We start from the raw sequence: 24,275 nt of genomic DNA, 5'->3' as shown, positions 1-24,275 counted from the left end.
CTCAACAAAGTTATTTTTCAAGTGAACACTGATTGCCTAGTGAGAACTACAGATAGGTTTACTTCTCCAAAAGTATATGTTTCATTTCAAGGGAGTAAGAGCCAGGACCATTGTGACATCCCCTGGATTGTACATCCACTGGTATTAACTTTCTCCTGGAGAGATTAATTTATGTTCTAAAGGGTTAGAAACATAGTACAGGTTCTTCTTTCTATTACATTTACAAGGAAATTCTCTAACAAAGATGAAAGAGGTGGAGTGTGTTGCTTCTTTCTCCCCTGTTAACACCGTCCAGATTTCTTTTTTAATTTAGTGTTTCTCATTTACAACCCAGATGTTCATACATGTAAGAAAATTGGCTTGCACAGCATCATTCCAAGGGTAAGAATTGAGATACAAAAAAACTGAACAGTAATTATTTGTTCAAAATAATATATAAATAATAATCCATTCTGTTCCAGAAACCTTACCTATCAACTCCAGTATAAATATTAAAACTTTAACAGTTTCTTTGGTGTTTTAAACATACCATTCATGCTCATGCTTTTGGTCTTTAAGTTGTCTCTATCTGGACTTCTTTTTTCAAATATGTGTATCTTTACATCATTTAGGTCCATGATCAAATTCATTAAAAGTTAACCTTCCCTGTCCTCTTCCTACAAAGCAGCTCCCCCCACCCTGCATGTTCTACAGTTTATACTGGTTTCCCTTCTTCATGATTCTTATCATCTGAAATGCATATTCAGCTCTTTATGGGTCTCCTGTACTCCTCCACACGCCCCATGAGAGGATGGGCTGTACCCATTTTTGTTCACTGCTATGTCCTCACCTTCCTACTTAGTTCATGACCTAGTTCATGGTTGAAACTCGATGGCTGTCAAATTAATGCTGAATGAAGGAAGAGCCACTAACAAGGATGAATACATCAAGGAGGTTTTGTAGAGCAGATGGCATTTAAGCTAGGTTTTGAAGAAAGGGTAAAGCGTTATCCAAAAATGACAGCAAGAAAGGACTTTCCAGCCAGCTGCATGGGAGGAAAGAAAATATTATCAACACTTTCAGCATCTTTGGAAATTAGAGAGGTCTGATGACTTGGTTAAACAAATTTGGGAGGAAGAAAATGGATTACTCTTCAACCTATTATTTAATATATATAATACTTAATATATAATAATATATTATCCATACTATACATATACAGGATAGGGCAAAAGTAGGTTTACAGTTGTTCATATGGAAAATATTGCAATAATTAATAAATAATAATACAAGAATAAACTCTGTTTCACATACTGAAACTGTAAACCCAGCCTACATATGATTCATTTTTTCTCTATAAAAATCTATATAGTTTCTGGGTAAGATTTTATATTAGTTGTTTAGGTTTGAGCTTTGCTGGCAGAGCTACTAAGCATCTTCTTGGTTTGTACTTATTATGAGTCACTATTAAAAAGCATGTTAGAAAAACAGAATTAAAAATAAAACATCAGAAACTTTCATTTTGGTTACTTTTTTCCAAGTAAAAATATGGTTTCATAAATAATGATAAGATTGGTACAGTGGAAAAATAACTATGTTACTTTGTAGTTAATGGAATTTAGCTTCAGGTTAACCAATGAAGTAAAATGTTTCTTAAGTTTTGAATATTTAAATAACTATAAAAAACAAACAAACAAACAAAAAAACATTACCCAGTAAAAACACAACATGAATGTTGAAGTTCTTTCACAAAACCATCTTAAATGTTGGGAGATTTCACTGGACTAGAATCATCGTGGGATTTTTATTTTACCAAGCCTAAAGTCAAAAGTTATTTAGATTAATGCTAAGAACTTGCCAAGTGAGTGAGTAATCACTAGTTGTATTGCAGACAAATCTTAAATGCTCAGTGGCTATACATAAAAGAAGTCCAGTATTCATTTATGCTCTACTTAAAATGAGCTGGAAAGAGCAAAGGGGCAGATTCTCCTCAGCCTGGGACCCAGACTTCTACATCTTCTGTTCTTGCCATCTCAACACATGGCTTCCCAGTTTACAGTGTCAGGGAAGGAGAGAGTGGTCAGTCAGCACCAATAATCTTAGTGTCTTGTTCTGGAAGTGATACACTACATTTCCATTCACAGTGCTTTACATAAATTAGTAATGACACCCTTTAATTTTCAAGAAAGGCTAGGAAGTTTAGTCTTCCAAAATGCCCAAGAAAAAGAGGTGATATATGTGAACTCCAGTTGTCTCCACTGCTACCCTTGGGAAAAGTATGGTAATATCAGGGACGTTGTACAAAGGTGAACGCTCTCTGCTCAACCTTCAAATATCCTAATAATGTTTTTATTTAGAATTTTTTTCATATTCATATTTCTAAAAAATATTAGATAATTAGAATGATCCCACATACTAGTTATTAATTTTCTAAACATCTTAAATAGGCTTCCCACCAACAGAGTGCAAATTCTTCATTTTTCTTTCTCTTCTTCAATTATAACATCTCAATTACCATCTCAATTACATCTTCTATATCTTAATTCTAAAAGCAACAGTAAACAAATATTTTTTTTAATTACCCTTTGCTTAAAATTTAAGCCAAATCTATTCATAAAGGAAAATATCAATTATTCTGCTGATATTTGTTTACTACCATGGTTGTTGAAGTTGGAAATGCAGAAGAATTAAGAAACTATGTCTACCCAATTAGGCTACAATTTTACTAAAAGTAAAGTCCATCATGTGTAATAATTTGAAAATAACATAAGATACACCTGGCATATAACTAAGTAATACTTTTTAGAGAAGAGAACTGTAAGTGAAGTTGTTGAGTAAGGAAAGCTTTGGAAAGGAGTGGTCAGTTTACCAGGCCCTTAAACAATATGGATAGTTGGACTCAAGTGATATGTGCATTCAAAGTTTGGGTAATTAACCAAAGGTGGTATGTTCTTTTCACAAAAAGCAGAACAGGTCCTATCACAGTGGTTAAATCTACATTTGAAATGTAAATGAAAAATTAGACAAATGATTCAGATCACGTCAGATTAAAATAAATCTTTAGTATGCCAATTTATCTGTTGCTGGTTAATTCCAAGAGCAAAAACTCTAATTCTCACTTATAAAGCAATTAATACCATTTTTACTCTACTTTGAATTATAGATGTAGTCAAGGTGAGAAAATTTATTCTGATCCATCATCAGGTGTTATGATATCTAGATTCTAAAACATAAGTTAAAATATGGGAACAAAAGACATTTGTTTTAGTTTCTAAGATATCAATGTAATTATAATCAACAGAGAGAAACAAACAGTTATTTCTGCTGTTTCTATAGACTATTTCTTAGGTTAAAATGATTATGGGCATCTTTTATCAAGATATTTAAATTATTTCCAGAAAAAGTCATTTTAATTTATTTTTTAGAAATTTATCTTTACTGTTGAAAGTGTTACAGATAACCCATTTTTCCCCATTGAGCCCTTCCACCCAGCATCTGCCCCATTCAGGCTTTCACCACACTATTGTCTTTCCCGATGGGTTATACATACATGCATATAAGTTCTTTGATTAATCTTTCCCCACCTGCTCTCCCATCCCCACCCCCACCTTCCCACTGAGATTCATCAATCTGTTCCCTGTTTCTATGTTTCTGGATCTATTTTGTTCCTCAATCTATTTTGTTTATTAGAATCCACATCATGTAAAACTGAATCAGGAAAAATCAGAAAATCTGAATAGGCTAACAACAACTGATGAAATCGAAGCAGTAAAAAAAAACACACAAAACTTCCAGCAAACAAAAGCCCTGATCCAGATGGTTTCACAGGGAAGCTTTTTAATTCTTTAAGTTGTAAGTTAGATAGTTTACTAAACAGTTGTCTTGCTTTTTGAGGTTGGCCTGCAGTGCTATGAACTTCGCTCTTAGGACTGCTTTTGCTGTTTCTCATAGATCTTGGGTTGTTGTTCATTTTCATTTGTTTCCGGGAAGTATTTGATTTCTTCCTTGATCTTATTGGTAACCCATTCATTGATTAATAACATGTTATTTAGCCTCCATGTGTTTAAATGTTTTTGAGTGTTTTACTATAATTGGTTTCTAATTTCATGCCCTTGTGCTCTAAGATGCTTGATATGATTACTATCTATTGAACTTATAGAGACTGGTTTTGTGTTCTAATATGTGGTCTACCTTTGAGAATGACCCATGTGCACTTGAGAAGAATGTATATTCTGCAGCTTTGAGGTGACATATTCTGTAAATATCAATTAAATCCATCTGCTCTAGTGTGCCAGTTAGTCAGTATTTCTGTGTTGACTTTTTGTCTGGAAGATTTATCTAGTAAAGTCAGTTGGGTATTAAAGCACGTGACTGTGACTATATTGCTGTTGATCTCTCCCTTAAAGTCATTAAGGTTATTATTGATAGATCTTTATTTATTGCCATTTTAATTCTCATGCCTATGTTTCTCTCTATATTTCTTCTTATTATTACAGCAGTCCCTTTAACATTTCCTGCAATGCTGGTTTGGTGCTGATAAGCTCCTTTAGGCTTTTTTTTTTTTTTTTTTTTTTGGTCTGGGAAGCTCTTTATTTCACCATCTTTTTTGAATGATAGCCTTGCTGGATAGAGTAGTCCTGGGTTCAGATCCTTGTTTTGCATTACCTTGAATACTTCATGCCATTCCTTTCTAACCTGTAGAGTTTCTGATAAGAAGTCAGCTGACAGCCTTATGGGAGCTCTTTTGTAGGTAGCAGCTTACTTTTCTCTTGTTACCTTTAAGATTCTCTCTTTGTCTTGAATTCTTGGCATTTTAATGGGGCTCTTTGGGTTCTTCTTATGCTTCCTGAACTTGTGCTACTTTTTCCTTGACCCGGTTAGGGAAGTTTTCTTCCATTATTCCTTCAAACAGTTTCTCTAAACCTTGCTTATTTTCAACCTCCTCTGGCACTCCTATGATGTGAATATTGTTACTTTTCATGTCATCGCACAGCTCCCTTAGACTGTCGTCCTGTTTTTTAATTGTTTTTTTCTTTTTGGATCTCTGATTGAGTGATTTTTTCTACCCTGTCTTCTAATTCACTGATCTGATCCTCAGCTTCCTCTAATTTGCTGTTTATTGCTTCCAATGTATTCTTTATTTCTGCTATGTCATTCTTCATTTCCTTCATAGTTTCCATATATTTTTTCATTTTATATTGTAAGGATGTTGAACATCCTTACAATCAGTCTTCTGAACTCTATGTCTGATAGATTATCTCCATTTCATTTAGCTCTTTTTCTGGAAACTTCTCATGTTCTTTCATTTGGGGATTGTTTTTTGTCTCCCAATTTTGGCTGCCTATTTGGGTTTGTTTCTATGTGTTAGGTAGGTCTGCTAAGACTCTCAGTCTTTTTGGAGGGTCTCTGGTGCAGGCCAATGTCAGATGCAGTTTGTGACTGGCCCTGAGTATCTTGTTTGGAGCTGTCAACAACCCTCTGCTTCAGGTCTCCCCTGCTGGGGCTGGGCATGTTTGGATAGGACCAAGATGCACACCAAAGGCTGCTTTTCCAATTCCAGGGTCCAGAAGCAGATCAAGCAAAGACTCAAAGTGCTCTGAGGTCTGCCTCTGCCTGCAGGCTGATTAATCTGATTCTCTTAATGAGCCTCAAGCAGTAGAAACTCCCTGAGGTAGGGTGAGAAGCTTTCCAGCAGGGTGGGGCAATTCCTTCCCCCTCAGGCAAAAGCTGCTTGGAAGGTAAATGCCTACTTCTACAATATAAGGGAATGACTCAGCACAGGAATCCAGAGAGGTGCCCTCTGATCTCTATCCCCAGAGCCACAACTCTACATTCTCTTCACACAGCTCTAGTCCACTCTGCCCTCACTCTGATGGAGCCGAAGGTGAGTGGCTACGACTTTGTGCATTGGTTCTTTAAGAGGGTGCCTGCATTTCTAGCTGTCTCTCCCTGGTAGAGAGAAACCCAGCTGCTTTTCACAGCCAGATGTTATGTAGGCACCTTTTTCAGTTCTGGTGCTCTTGACTGGGCAGCCCAGTCTGGGGTTGAAGCCCCAGAGTCCTCAGTGAGAATCCCTTTCAGCTGAGATATCTTTCTGGACCTTCAGCTGCTGCCTGTGGGAGACCAGCCAGCCCTCTCCTTGCCTCCTCGCTTCCTACCAGTCTCTATGTGGTCTCCACTTTTCCTTTTGGTTAAAAGGGTGCTCTCTAGCTCACCTTCAGTTGCAGTTGATTATTCAGGATGGTTTTGCTGTATTTTAGTTGTAATTCCAGTTTGATTCTGGGAGAGTGTCAGTGTAGCTTCCACTCAGTCTGCCACCATCCCTAATCTCTACAAAGCTATTTCAATTTTAATTGAAAGTGTATGTTACTCACAAAATTTCGTCCAGCTACACAAAATAGAAAAATAAAATAAAAGCTTCAAATAATACTTTATCAGGTTTATTTTGATGTTTAATTTATTTTGGTTATTCAAAGTGCTTTTATTAGTTTATCTACCATTTTAGTAAGAAATTTGTTTCTATAAATAAGTACAAATTACTTCTGAACAAGATAATATTCCCAGTATTACAACCAGTGCACATGTTTGCATATAGATTATAGAATAATGTGTGACCATGTTTATTTCTAAAATGCATAACTAAATCCCCCAAGTAGTATAAATACAAATTTTGCAGATATCTTTATTTTGATGATTTTATATAAAAACAGAAACTCAGGTTCTGGAGTAACCAAAAGGACATCTTCATACTCTAATGATATAAACAAATCACTGAGCCCTTACCATTTTTTTCATGACAGAACAAAACAGTTGTCAAGCATTACATTAACAAGTACTAGGATTATTTAATTAGATATGAAAAGAAACTTTACTATTACAAGGGATAAATAAAGGGTACTTACTTTGTTTCCTCTCATCAAGTAAAATATATTGAACTTTGGCTCAAATCATTACAAAGTGTGTAGTACAAAGAGTAAGTTCCCTGTGACCATCATAAGTTATAAGGTAGTAATGAATTCCTTAGTATGAAAATTTTTAGTATTTCAGGTAACCACTTATAAAATCAATTAGAAATAAATTTCTATTGCTTGGTCATGATTTTCTTTAGTGTTGTAGTTTCCTAATGCCATTGTTTAAAAGAAAATGCAATATATCCTGACAATTCCGAAAGTATAAAATATGAAAGGGAATTAAAAAAATATATCAGGGAGATAAATATCAACAGGTGCATATCACAACTTTTATTTTATTTTACAAACAATAGTAAAATGTTATCAAAAATTTATTTTAACTGGTCTGACCAAAAATATGTAGAATGTGGCTTTCTAAGTTTTAAAAGTCATTTCACTTAAGTGAATAATGTACAGAACCTATAAATGATCATGTTACCTTGTAAAAATGATCAAAAGTCCAAAAAAATTTTGGATAAAAAAATAAGTATCAGGGCAGAGAAGGAAAAGAATCAGGGTTGTATCTGTAAGTGCACCATATTGCTGAGACAAATTTGAGTATGTATGTTTATTTCTTTAAGAAAAGATATATTTACATTAAAGACAGACTTTTATAGATGAGAGTACTGAGTTGATGAATTGAGACTTCAAAGAACACTGGCTTTTTATTGTGTTATTTATTGTAGTACTTCATTAACATGAAATAATTTAATTCACGATATTTGTGTTTAAACTACATTAGACACTATGTTACTTACCATCCCAGGCCAGGAACCCAAACTGAGGCCCTTCTGTCCAGTGTCATTCTTGCCAATAGAACAAGACTGAGTTTGGTAAAGCAGGGAAGAAACTTTATTCTTTGATCAAGGAATGGAGAAGGGTCAGCCCAAGCTCTAATGGCACACTCTCCCCAGCTGAGGAGCCTTCTGTATTTATAGGCTGTGGCACGGAGTGATTACATTATTTTAAGGAGGCATAGTTATTATTCTGTTTCACTGGGCCCTCTTTCACTTGGCCCTTTCGCACATGATGCCCCATTGCCATTTTGGGTTTTGCATTGGGCTCCTAGATCTTTGTGGTCGATAATCTTTTTCAGTTCCTGTAAGAAAGCATAGTCTGTGACAGTTTAGGTATTAAGAACCATTAGGGTCTTGTGGATGATAGCCAAGTGACAACTATGAATGATACACAACACATAATACCATACTCAACTTCAAGTTGCTTACAAGTTAAGTAAGAAGAAAAACTTATATTTCTGCAAACAATAAAGGGTAATACAAAGCACAATTAAGCCAAAAGAACAAATATAGTTTTAGATGATTGAATGTTGGAAGATAAAATATAGGAGAGATTAATGTAACTCAGAATGATAAGAAAAGCCCCACGGATAGTTATAGACTTCAGATATATCCTTAGAGATACATAAGATAGACTTAGGGAAATAGTGTAAAGCAGATTAAGAAAGTAGTAATTTCACCCATTTACATGTTACCTAGAGTGATGTAAATATCTAACTATAGGTGTATAAATGGTCTAATTCACCCCAAAATATTAATAAATACAATAAGATAATTCACAATAATAGAGAAATGAACTTAAGGGCACTCTATTTTCTACAATTGGATTAACATGTTTATCTATAGCTAGAAGAAACATATACAAAAACATTAATAAAAAAGAAGCCAAGAATAGAAAAATTCCCCTGCACTCTTGCAGGATAAGAAGGCACAGTTAAAAGAAAAAAAAATAAGATGAGGTTAAAATTAATAGTAAAAATGAGAACAAATTGATGGTTGCCAGAGGGGATCAGGGTGAGGGGAATGAGTGAAAAATAAGAAGATGAATAAGAGATACATATTTCCGGTTATAAAGTCAGTCACAGGGACATAATACACAGCACAGGGAATACAGTCAATAATATCATAATAGATTTTCACACTGGTAGATGGTTACTAGATTTATAGTGATGATTACATTGCAAGGTATATAAATATAAAATCACTATGTTGTATACCTGAAAAGAACATAATATTGTATGTTAACTATACTTTAATAAAAAAATGAAAACAAAAAAAGTGAAAATAATTGCAAGAAGATTGAACTGTTGTCATAGAGCTGGAATATGGATACATAGACCAAGGAAATATTAAATAAGCATTGTATCTTTATCTGTAGAGCGGGCCCACTGGACATCACAGTCCCAAATATGTTAATTAAAGAACAAAATATTTTAAGTTTCTTCTGAGAGCAAAGCCACCATGAGTCCTGAGCATCCCTAATGTTGCTGCTGAGTATGAGAAGAATGTAAGGCCCAGAACACACTTGATCCAAGCAATTTCTCATGGTTGTGTTTGCAGCAACTTTGAGAGATGAGGTAACATTTTACTTGAATAAAGAGCAGGTTTTTTTCCCCTCACCCTAAAAGTAGTAGGGTGATTCCACTACTGTAATGCAACCCCTGAGGGAGCAGACATCTATCAGGAGCCCTCTGTGTTGCCTACCAGTGGGACTTGGGGGTCATGTAGAAACAAAGCAAATGAACATCAAACTTTAGATATTAATTTTCCTGTGGGTAATGCAATTGTTTGTCTCTGACACAGGAGTCTTTTGTATTTTGCCAAGATCCATGAAACAGTATCATACTAACAACTTAGTTTATAAGGAGGTTCAAATCTCAGACTCTGGTAGTTTCTGATATTAAGACTTGAAATTAAAAAATTCTGTGTACACAGCAAATAATAAGATCAAATGAAATAACAACAATGACAATAACAGTAATAAACATTCGTAGAGTGCTAATTATATGCCAGTAACTATACTACATAATTCACCTACACTAACTTGTTTTTTTTCTTCATGAAAATCTAATTAGTAGCTACTATTTATTACTCTTAATTTTCTCATGGAGAAAATGAGACCCCAGGAGGCTTTTTAATTTATCCAAGATCACACAGCTAGCAAGTGAAACAACTGGGATCCATATGTAAACCCTCTAGTTCCAGATACGGAGTGCTTTACCACAAAGCTTTATTGTCTTAATTAGTGCACAACTAAGCATTCAAGTGCTTTTAATACTAATAATGCTAATGATGTAGTTGATGATGATGAACATTTTTTCACAGACTTAACACTACAATAGAGTTTTTATTATTGTTTGATTTCACTTGTGACCAAAATCTGTGGACCTCTTCCAAAATGTATTAAACAGAATTGAGCATTCATATAATCTGTACTATTTAAACATCACTTTTTAACTTTATTCTACCTACTAATTATAGTATTTCATTTAGAATTTATATGTTCATGATTTTAAAGAGTTTTAGATCACTAAACAGATAAATCATTGTTTATTCAAATATTAACTCTGGTTATTCAAAGACTTGTATAATGTGTGTGTATATATGTATATATATATATACACATATATACACACATACACATTATACAAGTCATATGTACATATACGTGTGTGTGTGTGTGTGTGTGTGTATAAAACTGGCTCAAATAAATGTTCAGGACTCTTATTAAAAATCAAGAAAAATAAGTTCAGCTGGGCAGAGTTCAGTGGTTGAGCATCGACTTAGGATCCAGGAGAACGCAGTTCGATTCCCAGTCAGGGCACATGCCTGGGTTGTGGGCTCGATCCCCAGTGAGAAGTATGCAGGAGGCAGCCAATCAATGATGACTCTCTCATTATTGATGTTTTTATCTCTTTCTCCCTCTCCCTTCCTCTCTCTGAAATCAATAAAGATATATTAAAAAAAAAAAAGTGCAGAAAAATAATATAAAGTTCCTACAGATAAGCAATCTACTATATTCCAGGAAATAAAGTCCTACATGGCACATACATACAGGGTTGCTGGTCTTATATGGACATCTTTCTTTCTGTTCATCAAGTTATGTTTTAGGAGTTTTTAAAGAAAAATAGGAATAGAGCTTCAAAAATATTAACTATCCCTTGGAAATGATTTAAGATAGCCTTAGGCTAAATCTTTAACATTCATTTTTAGCTCAGAGTAAAGGTTCTGATGGCAAGCTAAGAACTACCTCAAAAAGAAATGAGAGCCTGGCCTGTGTGATTCAGTGGTTGAGCGTAGTCCCATGCACCAAGAGTCCAAAGCTTCAATTCCTCATCAGGGCACATGCCTGGGTTGCTGGCTGGATCCCCAGTAGAGGGAGTGCAGGAGGGAGCTGATTGATGTCTCTCTCTTTCCCTCTCTCTAAAATCAATTTTGAAAAATCACAAAAAATTAGAAATGGGAGTATGAAAGTCAAGTAAATTGAACTGAATGAGGTGATTTAATAAAATTAAATAGCTCTTGATATGTTTACAGAAATAAGGGGCATTGAAATTAATATTTGATCTCTTAACAACTATGTAAACGACCTAAAAAGGATGCACTCTGATTACAGCTATTAGCAGTACAATACTACCATTTATTTTTTACCAATTGTTCATGCAGCAAAGTGTCAAATATGGCTATGGTTTGTGAGCAACACCACATAATCTATATATTTTTGCCATTAAAATGGGGAAAATAGAAGCTGTGTGTGTAAAATAATTCATTTTTAGAAGTGAACTTGTTTTTGAATTGACAGGATTCTGTTCAAATGTTCTCTCATCAGTGTATGTACATTAAAAGATAATTGAAAAGAAAGCCTTAAATGTGTGAGTTACTTCTGTCTACCTCAACAAAGGAAGAACTGGTTTCTTATGTATATGAATTATATTGAGGATATACTGAAAAATAATTTTAAAAATAATCTGTTTTGTCATGTTTCTTCAATTAAAAATTTTGTGACAATTAGCTCTTTAGATTTATTTTTCTTATCTCTCAGGAGATAGAGGGCATAAAAAATGCTTCATGTGACACACAAAAAAGCAGAACTGGGAAAGGAGAGGTGAAGCCCAGAAGTAAAATAGGAGACATGAGGAGGGGCCTGCCTTAAATGTCACACTAAGAAATTTATCCCATGCTTCCATAACTATTAGTTGAAAATTTTTTGAGATGCTGCTGAGTGCAAACTTTAACCAAATTTTGAAGAGGGTATTATTTTTATTTCCTGGTGATTCTCAGCTTTCTCTGTGGGCTGGCATCATTCTAAAGCTTATTCTTAGTATAGACACAAGATAGCTGCAATAGGCACATGCACACACTTAATATGATCTACTAAAAAAGGACCTATTAAATAAAAATCTTGGGAATCATTCCAACTGGACTAATTAGGACACATGTTTAACAAGATGGTAAAACAAATAAGGTTACACTAGTTTGTTAAGAACAAGTAGTGCCTTTCTGTGCAGTGTCCTTTTTGTAGGCTGGGATTGATCCCACACAACTAAAATAGGAGATGAGAGAAATAAATGCAAGAGGGGGGTGAGCAGGAAGATAGTCACCATCGTCCAATGGTGCATCTATATCTCAAGAGTGAGCAATGAGGAGTAACCGAGATGCTGTAAGTAGGAGAATGGCATGGTGCAACTTGGGTTTTAGAACCATCATTTTGCTATCACTGTAAAAAAAATGTGGTGAAAGCAAGACTTACTTTGGGGGCTTTCTAATAGCTGCTCTATTCTTTCTTTTATTTTTGTTCCCATATAGCCAATGCATCATTGCATCTTATTTGTTCTCTGCTATAAAAATTATGAATTTATAATAAGTACCTGAGATATGCTAGATGCTCTTCTGGGATCTATGGTTACAGCAAGAACAAAGTAGGCACATTCCTTGCTTCCACACAGTCTTGCACATATTGATATCCAGGAGTTTCTTCCACTCCCATGGCTTCAGTTACCAAGAATATCCTGACAATTTTTAAGTAATTCTGCCTAGCTCCTAAACGGAAGTAGCATTTGATATAAAGGTAGCACATCTGCCCCCCCCCCCTTTAAATATATCTTTATTGATTTCAGAGAGAGTAAAGGAGAGGGAGAGAGCGAGATAGAAACATCACTGATGAGAGAGTTGTCACTGATCCACTGCCTCCTGCACGTCCCTGACTGGGGATTGAGCCCACAACCCCGGGCATGTGCCCGGCGGGCAATCAAATGCCGGGAATCCAACTGTGATCTTCTGGATCTTAGGTCGATGCTCAACTGCTGAACCACTCCTAGCTGGGCAAAGGAAGTAGCATTTGCACACACACACACCAAATATACTTTTGGGGATATTTATTTTTAAGCTGGTAATTAAGGATCAAAAGACTTAGGAAAAACCTTTGACCTCCCCGCTAACTGCCCGAAAGAAATTTAGATAGAGGCCCTGATTTAGGAAGAGAGAGATTATCACAGATAACTATAGTTTAACATGAACCAGTGTGAATTATTTTCCTGCCCTTTGAAGTCCTAAACCAAATTCCCCTTTTCCCTTAGCTCCATAATGGCATATAAACTTCAACTGCTCAATCTGTCCTTGGGTCTCATTATGGCACCTCAAGATGTGCATTTGTAAAATAAACTTTAAACATTTTCTTCTGTTAATCTGTCTCATGTTAATTTGATTATTAGCCAGCTAAAAGAACTTAGAGGCTGGGAGGAAAATTATTATTTTTTCTATGGCCCCACACCTTCTCCCTGAAGACCATACCCATGTAACCAACAGCTTACTGAGGAACTCCCCTTTAGTTTTCTTAATTGAACCTCAACTGCAAACTGAACTCTTCATTTTTTTAAACCTACTCGTCTACAGTTTCATATCAGTAATTAATATCACAACACACCCAGTGGCTCAAGTCCAAGACTGGGTGCCATCTGGCTCCAGTGGCCTAACCCAAATCTAGGACAGCTTTATCTTTGAGCTGTGTAACAGCAATAATGTTCTCACAGGCCTCACTATGTCCAGGCTTGCGTTCTCCAATTCTTTCTGTAGCCAAAAGTTATCTTGCAAATGTGGAGCTATAATCAGTCACCTCCACAATTAACATTAATGTTAGTTTATTATCTTTAGGGAAAATGTCCAGACTCCTTAAATGGCTTACGAAATCCTCCACATTCTAACCTTGTCTTTCTTCCTATCCTCAAATTATTCACCTCTCTCCCCGGGGCTAATTATTACAGCTCCATAAGTTTCCTTTTTGTTGACAAATAGTAATTTTTCGTCATGATTTCAACTACCATTACTTTTCCTAGAGCTTTCTCTTCCTCTTCACATAACTAAATCAGTTTTTTATCCTTAAGGTTTCAGAACTAATATTATTTCCTAGGTCAAGTTAGTTGTCCTTTTTCTGTTTCCCATAGCACAGTGCTCTGTTTCTGTGATAATTAGCATTTTAATTAACTGTTTACTCTTACTCACTTGGTATTTAGAATTGGGCCCAGTTTACATTCAATGTTCAATAAACGATTTTTGAATTGATGAAGATGTTTGGGCAATGTTGATGGGTCACTTGTGGTTATAGAACATGTTTGCTAATAGCTTTCATTTTTATAGTTTATTATTTTTATTTTATTATATATTTGTTATTTTATTATAAATGCTTTGTTATATATTTTTATTTTTTAAAATTTTTTTCTATTGTTGAAACTATTACAGATGTCCCCATTTTTCTCCATTGTCCCCTTCCACCCCGCCCCTCTCATCCCCCAGGCCTTCACTACACTATCATCTGTGTCCACGGGTAATTTTAAAATAATGGTTGTTTTATTATTACATTTTTTATTTTTATTATAGTTGCAGTTTATTATTTTTAAGTGCTTCTAGCATCTCGGTGAGTGAGAAAATGAAGGAAGACACTTGTGCTAATAAGGGGTTAGGATTCTATTTTCTACACAATTTTTAAAAAGCAATAATGGAAAAGGGGCAAAGACTTCTTTAAAAAATGGAAAATGAGGTTTAAGTTAATAAAATAAAGAAAAAGAGACAAAGCCTGTTGATAATTAGACAATGAAGGGATCAAAGTGCCCTATGAAGTAAGAGAACATAATGAAATGAGAGAGACCAAGCTGTGAATGGTCAGAGAATAAGATGTTTAAAGTTCATACATTTGAAGCAGAGTAGTTTTCAGTAATGGTTAGATTCAAGTGTGGCCATGGAATAAGATATTTGGAGAACAATAAGTATGTAAAATTCACTGGAGATAAAATAAACTGAAAGATGTAAGTCTTATTTTAGTCTCTTATTAATCACTTATGAAATGAAACATTCCAGAACATCCCTTACAAAGTTAGGTATACATATTTATCTTAATCTACACCAGTTGCAAACTCTTCTGCAGGCCAAATTTGGCCCACAGCCTGATTTGTATGAAACATAAGTTAAGAGTCCTTTTAACGTTTTAAAATGTTCAGAAAAATAAAAAGAATATTGTTTTTTGAAACATAAAAAAATACATAGAATTAATACTTCAGTGTCCAAAATTAGTTTTCTTGGAACACAGTCACATCCATTATTCCATGTGTCTGCAGCTGCTTTTGTGCTACAATAGCCATAATCATCACAGAGCCTAAAATATTTGCTATCTAATCTTTTACAAAAAATACTTGAAAGATTTGAAGACACCTGGACTATGCCATCAGCAAAGCCTAAATTCAAGATATCATGAGATTTTTCACAACAAGTTTACTATTGTCATGGGTGTTTTATGTGTATTAAATATGTAGCCTCCTGATAATTTTATCACTGACTATACTTACCTTTTATGTTTTTACAGACATCTTGTAAAATGTTTCAGATATATTGTATGTTGTTTCTTACTCTCTTTCATTCTTAAAAACTATGAATAATACATTTGGTTTTTATTTTATAATAGATGAAACGGAGATTGAGAATGCCTAAGTAAATAACCCAAGGTCAAAATCCAGGAATTGTATAGTCCTAAACCAAAAAATATATATTTCAACCCAAAGTCTGTGTTACCTTTAAATATGCTTCATTGTTTCCTACAACATTCACTAATGTTATTCTAATGTTATTCTGGAACTGCTCTGCTCAAGGAATAATTATACTCTTATGTCTGACATGTGACTGAGCCAATCATTTAGCCCAGTTTATGATCAACAGCAATCATACAAACAAATCAATTCTGGTTTGTGTGTCATTTGTTAAAGCAGCCACAATAACCAAAAAAGCTGTGCTAAAGCTCAGTACTTTTAAAGATACATACTTTCTCAAGGTAGGTAGCTTTTATTTATTTTTAAAATCTTTAGTTATTGACAAGTTGCTGGTTCACACTGAATTTAAAAGTATCCTACTTTAATAATGTTAGGAAAATATTTTGGAACATATAAATTGATATTTTAATGGAATGCTTTATTAGTTTTGTCATCATATGCTAAAATGATAAATTGACCTAAGAGAAACTGTATTTTAAGTTAATTTAAGTAAGTTTCTACTCCTAATTTTTCTGAATCTCTAAATTCAGGATTCCCACCATACTGTATAAGTACCTTTACTTCCCAAATTTTCAATAGTCCCTAAGCTTCATAATATTATTTGTGTCATAAATTCTTAAGAAAATTAAATAGTTTTTGCTAATAATTAAGAGTTTCCAAGTAAACACCCTCTTTGCTACAGGTAAATTCATCAATATTAGCAACTTTTAAATTGCCAACTATGAATTAAAAAAAATCTTTGCTCACAAAAGCATGGTACTTGATGCTGTGGTTGATACAACAATTTTACAAGTCCTTCCAGAAACTTATATATAGGATCTCATACATAAAGGCAAAGTTAAAAACAACAGGCAAGTTAATAAAATTTCAAAACTATAAATTGTTAGTTTATTTGTAATTACAGACACTACAATAATAATCCCCTTATTGGTGTTGTATATTTGTAGGACCATTTATGATTATCAGTTATTAGAGGGTGACATACTTAATGATCAGGGGGAAGAAGTGATCTTTACAGCTAGCTGGGCATGGAATCTAACTTAAGTTTACACAAAAGATAAAATATTTTGTGTGTGAATTAATATACACTCAAGAAACATATTAATGTAAAAATCAGCAAAATAACATATAATGCTTTGACTAGAATGTTATAAAGACTTGTTCACTCTATTAGATAACCTTGTCTTTGAATACAAAGGCAATTGCAATTATGGCTCAATTTAATTGAATTGATAATACAAAACATCTGCATTGGTCTGTAATTTTTGCCATCATCTTCAGAGTAAATTGCAAAGCTCTGATTGTTTCATAGTGCTTTTTATGAAAATATCAATATATTTGCACATTAAGCACAGATTATATTTTAAAATAATTTATGCTCTTTTTATTTATCCTGAATAATTCAACTAGAAAATTATATTAATCTTTGAAATTATGTTTATAGTTTGATTACATAATCTTTAAATAATATGTGGTAAAAGGGATATGGATTTTTTTTAATAAAAGTAGACTTTGAGTCTAAAATGACTAATAATTATGTTTAGAAACAAAGTACTTCATGTGTCCAGAGCAAAGAAACACTGGTTTTAGAGCTAGCTAGAAAGACTTTATAGAAATTCGCACTGACTCTTCACAATTGGATAGAATATGACTACTCAGAAAAGAGTGGAGAGTCTATTGTAGACAAACTGAATGGTTTGAGCAATTGGGATATGAATGCCAAAGCACGCTCAAGGCTTGTATAGACGGTTCCACTGAATGAAGGGCCCTTATGGGAAAATTAAGAACAGAATAAAAACCAGGGTCTTGGAAAATCAACAATCAGCATTGTTACATAAGAAGGAGGTTATAAGTGCAAGTGGTATACTTGCTGCTGCAAATAAATGACATATTCAAAATTTTCTTTTCAAACATTAATCAGGAAGGAGAATAGAAAAAAATCACTAATCTTAAGTGCTGTCTGGGGAAAAGAAAGGACAATATAACAATAGAAACATTTCAAAGGAGAAACAGATAAGGCTTTGGACACTATTTTGTAACTAAGTATTAACTGTGAATGCAAGAGAAGAAAACACTCCTTCAATGACAGCCTATTTTTTGATAAGGGATATACATTTTTAATTGAGTTTACTGTGCATAAAAGTATATAAACAGCAGATCCCCAAAAACTTGCCTTAAAAATTGCCTGCTCTTCTTAGACAAATGACCAGGAAAGGGGCTTTCAGCAACACAGAAAACATTAGGACAGTAATTGCTCTACTCTAGTGAAACACCAAAGAAAAAAAATACAGCTTCTCTCATCCTCTTCAGAAAAGGTCTAATGGGGAACCTAGATCCACCTCCATCCCCAAACCTATGGTGGTAGTAAGGCCTTCTGCCTGCTAGGGTGCTATCAGAAGAATTCTACTGGGGAACTGAATCATCTCCAGAGAATAACAAGTGCTCCCACCCACTCCCCTGCAACCTGCTACACACTCCACCACTTGATATCAGTGGAGAGCCTGGTGGAGAACCTGGACTTCCACCCCATGAGGTAATAATGAGGTATGTTCTGCCTTTCCGTTGCCAGCACAGTGTCGGCTTGCTATCATAGATGCTATAAATAAGATCCAGAATCTTAATACCTGTAATGTCCAAGGCTACATTAAAAAACAATCATACCAAAAAACAGGAATATCTCACTTGAATGAAAAAAGACAATTAACAAACACAAATAATGACCAGATGTTAAAATTATCTGACTTTTTTTTTTTAATCCTCACTCAAGGGTATTTTTCCCATTGCTTTTCAGAGGGAAAGGAGGGAGAGAGAAACATCGATGTGAGAAAGGTCCATCAAAGGAATTGAACCAAGACCCTTCAGTCCACAGTCCAACACTCTAACCGTTAAGCCAAACCAGCTAGGACTATCTGACAAACATTTTAAAGCAGCCATCAGAAAAGGCTTCAACCAACAACTACAAACACACTTCAAACAAGTGGGGGAGGGGGAGAGCAAGTCTCAGCAAAGAAAAATTAGTTATAGAGAAGAATCAAAATGAAATTTCAAAACTACAAAGTACAACAGCAGCAACAAACACCTCAATGTTGGGCTCATAGGAGAATGGAAAGAACAGAGTAAAAAATCTGTGAACTTGATGAGAGAGCCATAGAAATTACCTAATCTGAAAAACAAAGAAAACAGACTGAACAAGAATGCATGAAGAACTTTAGTAAAGATTTAATATTCTAGTCATTGGAGAGTCAGTAGAGGAGAAAGAAGGCAGGGCTGAAAGAGAACTAAGAAACAATGGCTAAAAATGCCTCAGTTTTGGCAAAAGACTTAAATCTATATATTCAAAAAGCTGAGCAAATTCCAATCATACCACGACACTTCATAATCAAAATTATGGGAAAACATAAAGAAATATCTTGAAAGCAGCAAGAAATAAATGGAACTTTAAGCTGAAAGGATGTGACAAATAACAATATTTTCAATAACACTTTAATCAATTTGAACCATCCTGGCAACAATAAACAAATTATAATAACGTACTCCACACATGAAGATAATGTAAATGAAAAGTGCTTTTCACTGTTATTCATCCTTTATCAGAATATTTGCCCATGTCTTAAAATGTTTTCTAGAAGCCCCAGACAAAATAAAATATAAAACATTTTAATAAAAATTTTCCAAATTTTTTAAAAAAATGTAATAATTACAAAAATTAATAGTAAGATAGTTTATATTCTTTTTTATACTTAGTTATAAAAAGTGTATATTTAGAACTTACAGCACATCTCAATTCAGACCAGCCACATTTAAATGCTCAATATCCACATCAGTCTAATGGCTGCACAGAGCAGGTCTATAGTGATGGAACAGGAAACAATGGTATGGAAAAGAACAATGAGTTTGCTGCTCAGGTTAAAGTTATTGTTACAACACTTTCTCATTTCGCTATAAGCATTAATAATAAAAATGCTAGCATCATTTTAAAACAGTTTAATAATGCCATATAGATTGTCACTTTTTAGAAAACATTTTAAATTATAGACTGGTCAGCTAGCTCACAATAATGTGGTTAGTGAACTCCAGTTTTTCATTTTCATGCCAATGTTTGTTGGCTGGATTGAGGTTGCTGACACAAATTTTTATAAATTAGATCTTCAATATGTCATGGTTGCAGAAAGTTGATATTTTTTAAAAGCTTTAGACCTCACTGGAAATCCAAGGTTCCAATGTTACTGCTCCAAAAATGCAGATAAAAGGTAATGATGCATTAAAATTTAAACTTAGCCATGACCTCAAAAACTTGATATACTTTTTGGAAATTATGAATTTATACCTGACAAAGAATAGCTTAAGATTATTTAATAACATTTTAACTTCTCAAAACACTAAGACATATTTATAAATATTTTCTGCTTAATATTTAACATTTAAATTATCTATTAAACCCAATTATTGTCTCCCTATAAATGAGCACCTAATGTATGAAAGCAATTATTAAATAGTGTTGCTAGTTCAGCCTTAAAATAAAAATATCTAGCATTCACTTTTGAAACTTCAGATCAGTTTATTACAAGGATATTCATCAGATATAATGCAGATTGCTAAAAACTTCTATTTATAATTACTTATTTATATAAAGACTCTCTCCCTACCTTGAAACAGTAAGAAAAACCTACAGCAATAAATTAGATAATGAAGCAGACAGTACTGCTACTCTGACCTGAAATCACTGCTAAAAATTGGTGCCTTGAAAACTGCCTCATAGTTCTTTTCTTAGTAGATAAATATCAAAATTTGAACTTATTCATTAAAATTAGATTCACTTTTGTACAATTAATACATTAAGTTGTTTATATGTTTTATCTGCAATCAGGGTCTAAATAGTGAAATTAAAGACAAGGAATTAGTTGATAATTACAGGCATACCTTGTTATATTGCCTGTTACTTTATTGTGCTTCACAGATACTCTGTTTTTTTTTACAAATGGGAGGTTTGTGGTAATGCAGTGTCAAATAAGTCCATTGGCACCATTTTTTCCACAACATTTGCTCACTTCATGTTTCTATATAATGAAGTAATTCTCACAATATTTTAAACATTTTCATTATTATTATCCTTCTGGTGATCTGTGATCAATGATCTTTGTAATTATTTTGGGACACTACAAACCACACCATATAAGACAGCAAACTTAATGATAAATTGTGTGTATTTTAACAACTCCACCAACCAGCCATTCTCTCGCTCTTTCAACAAAATTGATATTAGACAAATTAATAACTCCCACAATGCCCTCTAAGGGTCCAAGTGAAAGGCAGAATCGCATAGCTCTTACTTTAATCAAAAGAAACGATTAAACTTAGTAAGGAAGGCATATCAAAAGCCCAGGTAGATCTCAAGCTAAGACAAGCCAAAGGCTAGACCTCTGTGACCAAACACCTAACCAAGTGGTAAATGCAAAGAAAAGTTTTGAAGGGAATTAAAAGGGCTACTCCAGTGAACACAAGAATGATAAGAAAGCAAAACAACCTTATCGCTGATATGGAGAAAGTTTTAGAGGCCTCAATAGAAGATCAAGCCAGCCACAATGGTCCCTTAAGCCCAAGTTTAATTCAGAGCAAGACTCTAAGTCTCCTCAATCCTATGAAGGCTGAGAGAGGTGAGGAAGCTGCAGAAGAAAAGTCTGAAGCTAGCAGAGTCTGGCTCATGAGTTTTAAGGAAAAAAAACAATTCCATAACATAAAAGTGCGAAGTGAAGCAGCAAGAATACATTATTTCTGTGTAACCTAACTGCTCCTCAGAACAAACGTCAAGAATTTTAGAAATAAGAAATCATCCAGCATGAAATAAAGTATAATTCATGGTTTCAGGAGTCCTTCAAAGATTAGCAGGCATACAAAGAAACAGGAAGATAACACATAATGAAAGGGAAAAAAATCAATCAGGATGCAGACCTGACACAGTTGCCTGAATCATCAGAAAAAGTCATTAAAACAGTTATCAAAATTGTACCTCAAAAGTTGAGATATGGAAAATATTTTTAAAAGATCAAAATCCAACTTCTGAAGAAGAAAATTATAACATCTAAGATGAAAAATTCTCAGTAGGGTAAATGCCATACCAGATAATATAGACAAAGATATTAATGATTGTGAAGTCATATCAATAGAAACTATTTAAAATGAATTACAGAGAGAGAAACATTTAGAGAAATTAAAACAGCATCAGTAATTAGAAGGTCAACTGCAAGCAGACTACTCTATATGTAAATATAGACTTTCAGTGGGGAGGAATGAGACAGAAAAATGTGAATAAATAATCACCAGTACATTTCCAAACATAATGGAAATTATAAATCAACATACCCAAGAATCTTAATAAACACCAAGCACAAGAAATATGGAGAATTATACCAAGGCCTGTCACAATCAAATTGCTGAAAAACAGTGGTGACAAGAAAATCTGAAAGCAACCAGAGAAAAAAAGACATGTATACAGAGAAGCTAAGATGCAGATGAGAGAATATTTCTCATAAAGAATGATGCAAGCAAGAAAACAGTAGTGAAATATCTTTATGATACTGAGAAAGGCTTGGGAATAGAAACAGAATTGTTCATAAAGGCACATCTTTATCATGGGATTGTTGTCAAAGTGACTGTGGTGGTGATACAGGATTATATGCCTTTGTCAAAATGCATGGAACTGTACACCACAAAATAAATTTTAGTATAGGTAAATAACAAACAAAAGCATCAATAAAAACAAACTAGTATTAGACGAAAGATGGAATGTTAACTGTGACAAATGCATCCCTGTTACAAATGACCTAAGCAACTTTATATAAAAGTATTTTGAGTGCATACTTAAGGCTAAAGATAATAAACAAAACAAATAAAAAATATTGTATTTTTCTGAACCTAGCATTCAAACCTTGTCTTACATTAAAGTATCCAACAAACAGTCCCTAATCATCTCCATTTGTGTTCTTGATCCTGTATTTCACAAAATTGCTATAAATCTTCCTAGATCTGTAGGATATTTGGAAGCTTGGTCTGACAAAACTATAGATGATGAGATGAGGTATAATTTAAATTATTTTTGAAAAATACCAGGAAGCACCTTATTTGAAATTGATGTGATACATGTACAATACAATCTAGTGAATGGTAGTTAAGGTGGGGTAGAGATAAGATCATCAGTAGTGAGGAGGTCCAGTAATTGGCAGGTTGGTTTTAATTGAGAGTACTATGGCATGGTTTATGACAAAAAAGTAAAAATATGTGTAGTTCTTAATTGAATAAACTCAATATATTTATTAGTCTACAATTTAATTTCTGATATTGTCTGTAGGAAAAGAGGAGTCAAGAATAATTATGGTTATAGTAAAAGAGGGACCTGAGAGTTTATAAAACCTAAGAGAGGACCACAAAGAACAAGCAATTAGAAAATATTTGACAAGGCCTTTAGTTGTCAGTATTGAATGATTCTTTAGGACATAATTCTTATGAATAATTTCTTCACAAAGTAAAATCTTCCAATATTATTGATAAGATACTCTCTAAAGCAGAAATTATATTTACTTAAGGAACATGATATCTAGCTCCAAAAACACATTTAAATTCCCTGAGTGTAGAATTGCCTGAACCAAATTCTGCTGCTTTTAGTTGAAGCAGCAAATGAGGTTACATGTATTTGCAGCATTAGCACATATAATGGATGAAAATTGGACGTTGTACCCATTTTCACTGTTATGGGGATTTGCTGTGAGACACCCCAGATGTTACTCCTTGGCAAACAGTTGTTATTTTTTTTTGTTTGAGGCTCAGAAGATTATCTTTTGATTCTGGATATATCCCAAATTTGCTCTCCAAGCATCTGTCCTAATTCAGCCGAGCAGATAATATAAATGGACTTCCTTACTAACAAGGTGATGTGTGAAATGACAGTTCATAGGCTTTGGGAATCCTTCATGAATAACACCACCTTTCTCATGCAGTGTGATGTACTTACTTCACTGTTTAATGAATGATGGCTGTTGGTGTAACAGAAGGCTCCATGTTCATCATTAAGTCAAATTTCTTAATTTATACTGTGTGTTACAACTTCCTTTGGGCACTACTTGCTTTCATGATAGTATGAAATTTTAATAGATTCTGAAAAGCAGGCAGCCTCTTTTCCAACAACAATAGTTTAGTTTGTTAGTGTTGTTTTGCTTTAAGTATTTACAATATCACATTTCTTTCCATAATTTCAATTTCTATTTTTGATATTATTTCTTTTTTGTTTATTCATTCAAATTCAAACAATTTATTAAATCTTAGCATGGACCAGATAGTTTCTGTGAATACATGTGTGTTCCATCATTCATTTCACTTTGGTGTGATGTCCATAGTTGATTTCATCTAGCCAAAATATGTCAGATATAGAAAATTTCCTTTTGACTTCTGTTAAAGTCCCAGGTAGATGAGGCCTCAGCCTTTATTCCAAGGACTTAAAATGTTCTCTGGGCAATTGGAAGGAC

Source organism: Miniopterus schreibersii (assembly GCF_964146895.1).
Source record: "Miniopterus schreibersii genome assembly, chromosome: 1".
Classification (NCBI taxonomy): domain Eukaryota; kingdom Metazoa; phylum Chordata; class Mammalia; order Chiroptera; family Miniopteridae; genus Miniopterus; species Miniopterus schreibersii.
This window is presented reverse-complemented; position numbering follows the sequence as displayed.